The sequence below is a fragment of the Austrofundulus limnaeus genome, unplaced genomic scaffold (assembly GCF_001266775.1).
Source record: "Austrofundulus limnaeus strain Quisiro unplaced genomic scaffold, Austrofundulus_limnaeus-1.0 Scaffold130, whole genome shotgun sequence".
Classification (NCBI taxonomy): domain Eukaryota; kingdom Metazoa; phylum Chordata; class Actinopteri; order Cyprinodontiformes; family Rivulidae; genus Austrofundulus; species Austrofundulus limnaeus.
Window position 1 is genome coordinate 988,419 of NW_013952532.1, and position 8,197 is coordinate 996,615.

The window sequence follows — 8,197 nt, forward strand, 5'->3', positions numbered from 1 at the left end:
GTTTAAGAACATCTGTCCCATTTTGATTTGATGCTTTAAGAGTTAATCCAGCTTGTTGTGTGACTTTGGGGTTTTTCTAACGCTTTAAATATGGGATCAATACAAAGCTTTTAATTGTGTACACTGCATCTATGAAAAAGTACTCTTTGGTTTGGATTTTTGTTTTTGATTTTTTTTTCATATTCACTGCCTGTTTGCAAGATTGTAATCAAGAAGAAGAATTTGTAAAGGTCTTATAAAATGAGAACGTTGATTAACCCTAAAGAAATTTTCTGTTTGTTATTTCTAGTAGATTTTCCTGTACATAAAACATGGCCCTGTGATGGACTTGCGACCTGTCCAGGGTGTACCCTGCCCCTTGCACTGTGACTGCTGGATATGGGCACCAGTGACCCTCATGACCCTGAAAGGAATAAGCAGTTATAGATAATGGATGGATGGATAAATCATGGTTTCAAACTAACTAACTAAATGCCTACCATTCTTAGTTGTAGGATTTTCCTGTTGTAACTCTGTTTTTGAGAAAAATCTTATTTGCCTCTGTCACGAGTAGTTTTTGAATTGTGAAACTATAGCAACAAATTATTTTGATGCACAAATCCATATGATTTGATACATGCAAATGTAAATAAAGCAGTTTTCTCATCCAGCTTATCTTGAAGTAAACTTTATTGAGCAAACTCTCCAAAGTATTACTAAACAGCAAAAGTAAAACTTACAATTTTCTAAATCAAAAGCTCAAACAAAATGTGCAAATTTTACTAATACTTTTTACTTTATTAAGTCTGTAGAATAAGGCATTTTAACTTTTTTTATTTGAAATTTTACTTGGCCAAGATGACATTTTTTGTTGAAATACTGGCATTTTCCAAAGAGTTTGAACAGCTTGTGTTTATAAAGTCAAAGTAAAAGTAAATGAAACACCAGTTGTGCCTGCAAAACAAATCCTGTTGAACATGTCTGACCTGAGTCTAACAAGTTTGAAGGCTGAGGTTGGACCCATGAATTAGGCAGAACGTAAGTTACACTGTAGGTTCTGTGAATTCCTGGATGACTGCCAGTGGCAGTTAAAGTGGATATGTCCTCTTGCGCTCTGCGCAGGTCGAGATTTAATGTAAACAAAGTCACGTACGTGACACGTAGCTCACCTGAGTGTGAGTCTATAAATAGCACACAGGTGGTTATGTTTGGTCTCCTAGGATCTTCTCGCTGGAAGAAGTTCCAAGTGACCAGTACTTGTGACAGGCAGTCATCCAGGAATTCACAAAACCTTAGTTACAGTGTAACTTCCTTCTGTTTCATTCCTTCCTGACTGTCAGTGGCAGTTAAACAAAGTGGATGACTTATGCCAGCAATGTCACGAGGAACGCAGTACTCACCCACCTTAGGAGGAAGAGGAAGCAGAGGTAGGATCGCTGCGGCAAGTGTGGACTTGTGGCCCATATTAAGGTGGTAGAAACGTGCAAATGTGCATGGTGTAGCCCAGGACGCTGCCGCACAGATGTCCTCCAGTGGCACGCCCCTCATCGCCGCCCAAGATGTAGACACACTCCTGGTAGAGTGGCATACAATCACAGAGGGGGCAGCAGCCCCCACAGATTTATAAGCTAGCGCAGTGGCAACAACAACCCAATGTGACAGCCTGTGTTTTGACAGGGCTCGCCCCTTGTTCTTCCCACCATGGCACACAAACAGCTGGTCTGATCGCTGAATAGCCCTCGTAGCCACGATGTACAGCTGCAATGCCCGAAATGGGCACAGCATGTTTGCCAACCTCTGTTCCTCAGAGTGGAACAGGGGAGGACAGTATGCCCCCAGCTCGATGGCTGTGTTTACATAGCCCAGAGGCAGAACTTTGGAAAGAAAGGTGATGTTCGGCCATAATGTTACCCCCGACCCGTCTGCCTTCCAGCGCAGGCAGGTAGGGGTGATTGCAAGAGCATGGAGCTCACTGACTCATTTCGCTGTTGTCACTGCTAAAAGGAAGGCAGTTTTCATAGACACCAGATTTAGTGGGGGAAACTGTGTCACCCAATAGTGTGCCCCTACTCGTCTGCCATCAATATCCCCATAATTAGCTGAAATGGCAGCTAAGTGCACCTTCAGGGTTGATGCAGTCCGTCCAGCATCGAACAGACACTGTAGGAACCTCAGGATGTCCTGCAGGGAACAAGAAACTGGATCCACCCCCTTGTGCCTGCACCACTCTGAAAAACACCGCCAACAATGAGTGTAAGTCCTCATCGTCACAGAAGGCGCTCTGGCATTCTAAATTGTTTGCTGAATGGAAGGCTCCAGACCTGCTAGTGGCTGCCAGCCCGCCTCAGTGGCCACACAGAGAGGAGAAGGTGACCTGGAGACGGATGCCAGACCTTCCCTTCCATCTGGGATAAGAGGTCCCCCCTGACCGGAAGCCATGGCTCCCCATCCAGCAGACTGAGGAGCAGTGGGAACCAGACTCTCATGGGCCACTCGGGAGCCACCAGTAGAACTCTCTGAGTCATCTGTCTTACCTGGTGGAGCGTGGGCTGAAGCAGTAGAAATGGGGGAAAGGCAAACAGCAGACTTGCGGGCCACATGTTGGCAAGGGCATCCATCCCCAGCGGGGAGTTGACCTCTGCCAGGGAAAACCACAAGGGGCATTGTGTATTGCTCTTTGAGGCAAATAGACCCACTTGGGCCCTGCCAAACCGATCCCAGATCCTCTGAACCACCTGAGGATGCAGCCTCCATTCCCCTGGAGGAAGCCTCTGGCAGGACAGATAGTCTGCGACAGAGTTCCTCATCCCCGACAAATGCATTGCTCTGACGGAGGCAAATCGAGGGTATGCCCAGGTCCACAGCCTCTCAGCCTCCCTCAGGGATTGCAGTGACCTGGTCCCACCCTGATGGTTGACATGGAACACTGCTGAGGTGCTGTCTGTTCAAATAAGCACATTTGCCCTCGAGAAAGGCAGAGAAGTGCTTCAGCACTAAATAAATCATCCTTGACTCTAGGATATTGATGTGAAGATGTCTCTGTTGAGAGTTCCATCGTCCTTGAACAGACCTGCACTGCCACACTGCCCCCCACCCCTGGGGCGATGCATCTGTTGTCACCACCTCACATCTCGCTGGGACTGCACCAAGGGGGACCCCGTGCTGTAGCCACGTACTCTCTCTCTCCAACGACGGAGAAGAGCTGCGCAGCTGGGTTTAACCCGCACCTTGACCCACCATTGCAACCGGGGGTCCTTGTGGAGGCCATTGAACCACCTCTGCAAGGGCCAAAGATGAATCAGCCCCAGAGGCATCAAAGCTGAGGCGGCCGACAACATCCTCAACAGTCTCAGCCATTGTTAGACCGGGGGTGCTGCTCCCACATGAAAAGACTGGAGCAGAGACCGGATCCTGTCTACTCTCTCTGGGGTCGGTTGAGCCAGCAAGGCCACCGAATCCAGGGCTATGCCAATAAAGATCGCCTGCTGAGTCGGGACCAGAGAACTGTTCTGGTGGTTCATGGTCATTCCCAGGGCCTCGGCATGGGCCAGAATTTTGGACATTGCCTGATCTGCCTCCTGCGATGATGGGGAGCAGACTAGCCAGTCATCGATGTAAGGCAGGATTTTTAATTCTGACAAGCACAGAGGGATCAAGACTGCTTTCATGCACCTCATGAAGATCCGAGGGGCCAGGGAGAGTCCGAATGGAAGAACCGTAAAATGATAGACAACGCCACAGTAGGCAAACCGCAGGTACTTCCTGTGTTCTGGGTGGATTGGGATATGGAAGTACGCGTCCTTTAAATCTATCAAGGTGAACCACTCTCCTCAACTGATTGCCTGAAGCATGTCACGTGTGGAGCAGGTGAAACGGTAGAACCTTCAAAAAACGGTTCAGCCCCCTGAGGTCCAACACTGGCCGCAGGGAAGCGTCCTTTTTGGGGATTAGGAAATAGGTTGAATAAAACCTGTCGGCCCGTAAATGTGGCGGAACCACCACTATGACCTTTTTTTCTAGGAGGGTTTCTATTTCCTGCAACAAGTCCAAAGCTTGTGCTGGATCTGTGACAGAAGTCACCTTGACCCCCGATGGAGGTGGGGGCCGACGGCGGAACTGCAACCTGTACCCTTGGGACATGGTTCTTAAAACCCATGCGTCTCTGCAGTGGGCCTCCCAGTAGGTCAGGTGCAGCTGTGAAAACCTTCTCGTCATCGGCCTGCAGCCCTCAGGCCGCAATCTGACATTGGCTCCGGCCTCTGGGTGGTCGCCGACTTCGCTCTTGCCCCGCTGGAGCCCCACGAGGTGTAGACTGTTCCGCCCTGGGTCGACGCCATGCACCTGCCATGGCCCGTCTCTGCTGYGCAAACTGTGAAGAGGTGAAAGTCCGAAACTGACGCCGCAGCTCCCGCACATCACACCTTCTTGGTTGTGGAGCAGGGGTCCCATGGCCCCACTACGTCCACCCTAAGCTTCTGAGGCATGACTGGATTGCCGACGGCGCTCCAACACCCTCTCGGCCTCTGGCCTGAACAGCTGACCAGGAACCACTGGCAGCCTCCACAGGCTTTACCTACAGTCTTCAGATATCGGAGCTTGAGCCAATCACACCTGACGTCGAGTGACCACCAATGTGGACATCAACCGACCAAGCTCCCTAGACATAAGCCCAAAGGCTTGAAGGGCCGAGTCATTTGTGTCACCAACTGTTTCACCTGCCATAACCAGCTGCAGCATCGGGGACTGTGCCAACAAAAGAACAGACAGTGAATTGCCAATATACGCCTTGCGAGCAGCAATATTGTAGGCTCGGCACAAAAAGTCGTCTGTCACCCGGCACTGGGCACTTGGACAGTGAGCCTTCTCCTTTAACTTCTCATCTGGAGAGAGAACCAATGAGGCAGTACAGTGATCTACCGGGGGCATGCGACCCAAACCACGACTCTCAGGATTATGCATAGCTGCCAGGATTCTCGCATCCCTGCCGTGGTGGGAGAAGCGCCTAGGATAAGCCCAGCAGCGCTGGAGCTCCTCCAAGAAGGCTGGAAATGGTGGAACCTCAAATGGAGGGGCCGCTGAAGCCCGGCGGAAAAGAGGGTTCCCCAAGGGACAGGCCACCGGAGCATCATCCAGACCAACCCTGGCCAAAGCTGCCATGATAATTGGTTGCAGCAGGCATGGTTCCTCCCGAGTCAGAACTGACTGAACCCCTGAGGGAATTTCCTGAACCACCAAAACCTTCCATACTCAGGGGTTCCCTCTCCTGATCTTGAATGTTCAGAGAGTGGTCCCTCTGCTCCCCGAGGGTCTGAAACTCTGAATTGGAGGCCCTCACAGAGATCATGTCCTCCCAGGATGACTGGGAAGCAGGTACGGGGACTGGAGCTGCCAACAGAGCTTTGAGCTGCTCCACCTCAGCCTTCAGAGAGTCTACTTCTTGCCGAGATGGATGCTCTTGTTGCGGTTTCTTCCTTCTAGGACTGCAGCACTCTTCCATTGGCGCCTCCCTCCGCCTCCCGGAACACGGTAGAGGCATTACTGAGGGCAGCAACTTGTCAGAAAATAAGAGGCCCTCAATCTGACKCAGCCTGTCCTCCCTTACAGAGAAGGGCAAAATACTGCAGTTCTTGCACGGGTCAGTTAGAGCCTCTCTGAGATGGCCCACGCCCAGGCATTTGCGACACAGGACATGGCCATCCTTCACCTGAAGGGGAGCCCCACATGAATTGCATCCTGGCATTCCAGCACAGAAGTGGGAATGGTGGGCACGCACAGACCAAATGTGCGAGAACTTCAATAAAACTGAAGAACGCGATCAGAGTCTTGATTTTTTGTCACCACAGGTCAGGCAGGTTGAGCGAGGACTTCAATAAAACTGAAGAACGTGATCAGAGTCTTTAATTTTTTTTTTTGTCACTGGCCAGGCAGGCTGAGCGAGAACTTCAATAAAACTGAAGAACGCGGATCAGTGTCTTTAATTTTTGTGTCACCACAGGTCAGGCAGGTTGAGCGAGGACTTCAATAAAACTGAAGAACGTGATCAGAGTCCTAATTAATAATTTAAATTTTTTACTGCACCTCTGGTCAGACAGACTGAGTGAGAACCTCAGTAAAACTGAGGAGTGCAACTCTTCCTAACACTCACGCACGCACACACACGCACGTGTGTGCCGATTTGGCAAACTGAGCGAGAGCTTCAATGAAACTGAAGGATGCGTTCAGAATCCAGGAGTCCCAGAACACTGGGCTGCTCACCGGCTGTGTGCTCCTCCCCACCTGGAGACAGGTGGAGGAAACGCCAGCCCGCACCATTGAAGCTGGAAGCAGAGTCGTCTGAATGCAGACACACCCRTCACGCTTCCTGCTACAAACATGTTCTTGCGATAAGTCCTTATAAACATGGTGGCATTTTGCTACCATGGCATTAGCGCTCATCTTCAGAGGAGACGTCGACGTCTTATCGAGGCTTTCGAGTGATAAGCCCCTTATACTTGGGACCGGCTATGTATGCAGCGTTTTTGGGTAATTGTAGCTGGAGAGTTTACTACTTTATTTTATGTCCTGATACATCTCAGTAATCCAGGTAGAAAGAATCAAAATGAAAAAAAAAAAAAGTAGGTCCTCTGGATGGGTTCTTCTTTAGTGAAACGTTTTATCTCTCCTCCAAGAGACTTCTTCAGTCTGATGAGTTTCAGGTGAAACTCAGCCTTATAAGCACTGCTTCCACCTGGATAAACAGGTTAGTCATGACTTCCCAGTGGCTTTCAAACCCCAAAACACGTTACGACAAAGATTAGTTCACCCCAAAGTCACACACAAAACAGGTCCTGGAGCAGAGCGGTTATCCTGACTGGGCTTTTCTGAAAGCAGACAAGAAACCCAAACAGGATTCCAGCCAACTACCAGCTGAAAATGAAGACCCTAAACCCAGACCCAAACCAGTCGTCATTCCATATGTGGGGGGAGTTTCAGAGAAACTGAGACGTTTATTCTCTAAACATGACGTCCCAGTGGCTTTCAAACCCCAAAACATGTTGTGACAAAKATTAGTTTACCCCAAAGATCCAGTTCACTGGCAAAAACAGAGTAAAATAGTGTATGCTGTTAAGTGTCAGGACTGTGATCAGTTACACATCAGGGAAACAAAACAGTCACAGTTCAAAAGAATGAGCCAGCACAGACGAGCTACGTCGTCGGGTCAGGACTTTGCAGTTTACACTCATCTAGGCCAGCAGTCACTCTTTCAGGGATGAAGATGTTCTCATCCTTGATAGAGAGGAACGTTGGTTTGAGAGGAGTAAAGGAAGTCATCTTTGTGAAGAAAAACCATCCACCATTAAACAGAGGTTGAGGCCTTCGTGTCCAGTTGTCTTCCGCCGACAATGCTGTCATTGCAAGTATGACTCAGCCCCCTGTGAGCAAAAGGTGTGAATCAGGGCCCCAATGATTCCAACACAAAGAAGGAAAGAAAGACAAAAAAGGGGGACATTGAAACCCCGCTTGCATTCACTACGTTCACATAACACAACATGGGTCAGGTGATGGGGCACATGATCCTCTGTGAACAATAGAGCTAATCAAGCCTATTGTTAGTCGATGACCCTCTTTTGCATATGACTAACCTGTTTGTCGAGGTGGAGACAGTGCTTATAAGGCTGAGTTTCACCTGAAACTCATCAGACTGAAGAAGTCTCTTGGAGGAGAGACGAAACGTTTCACTAAAGAAGAACCCACCCAGAGGGCCTATTTATTTTTTTCTTTTTGAAACAAACATAAGACACGCCAACCACAGCCTTAGGGGGCTAAAAGCACTCCGACTAAAAAGTCACAGGCAGGATGAGGCTAAACCACACAAACGTGTGCTTACCTGCAGAAGCCGATAAGATCCGAAACACGGACTTACGGTGTGAGGATTGGGCATGAACAGACCCAGGGCGCAGGCAGGCTCCAAAAAGTAGAACAAAAATTTATTTTAAATAACAAAAATGCTGTAAAGACAGCTGAACTTACAGGAGGCACGAGGATCACACAGGCAGGGGGAACAAAGCACAGAGAACCATGACAGACAAACAATGATCCGACACAAGACTTCTTCTTCTTCTTCTTCTTGTCGGTTTTATGGCGGTTGGCAACAAACTGTTAGTAGCATTACCGCCACTCACTGGTATGGAGTGTGGTTCGTGATGGTTTAAATACATTATTTATCCTCATATATATA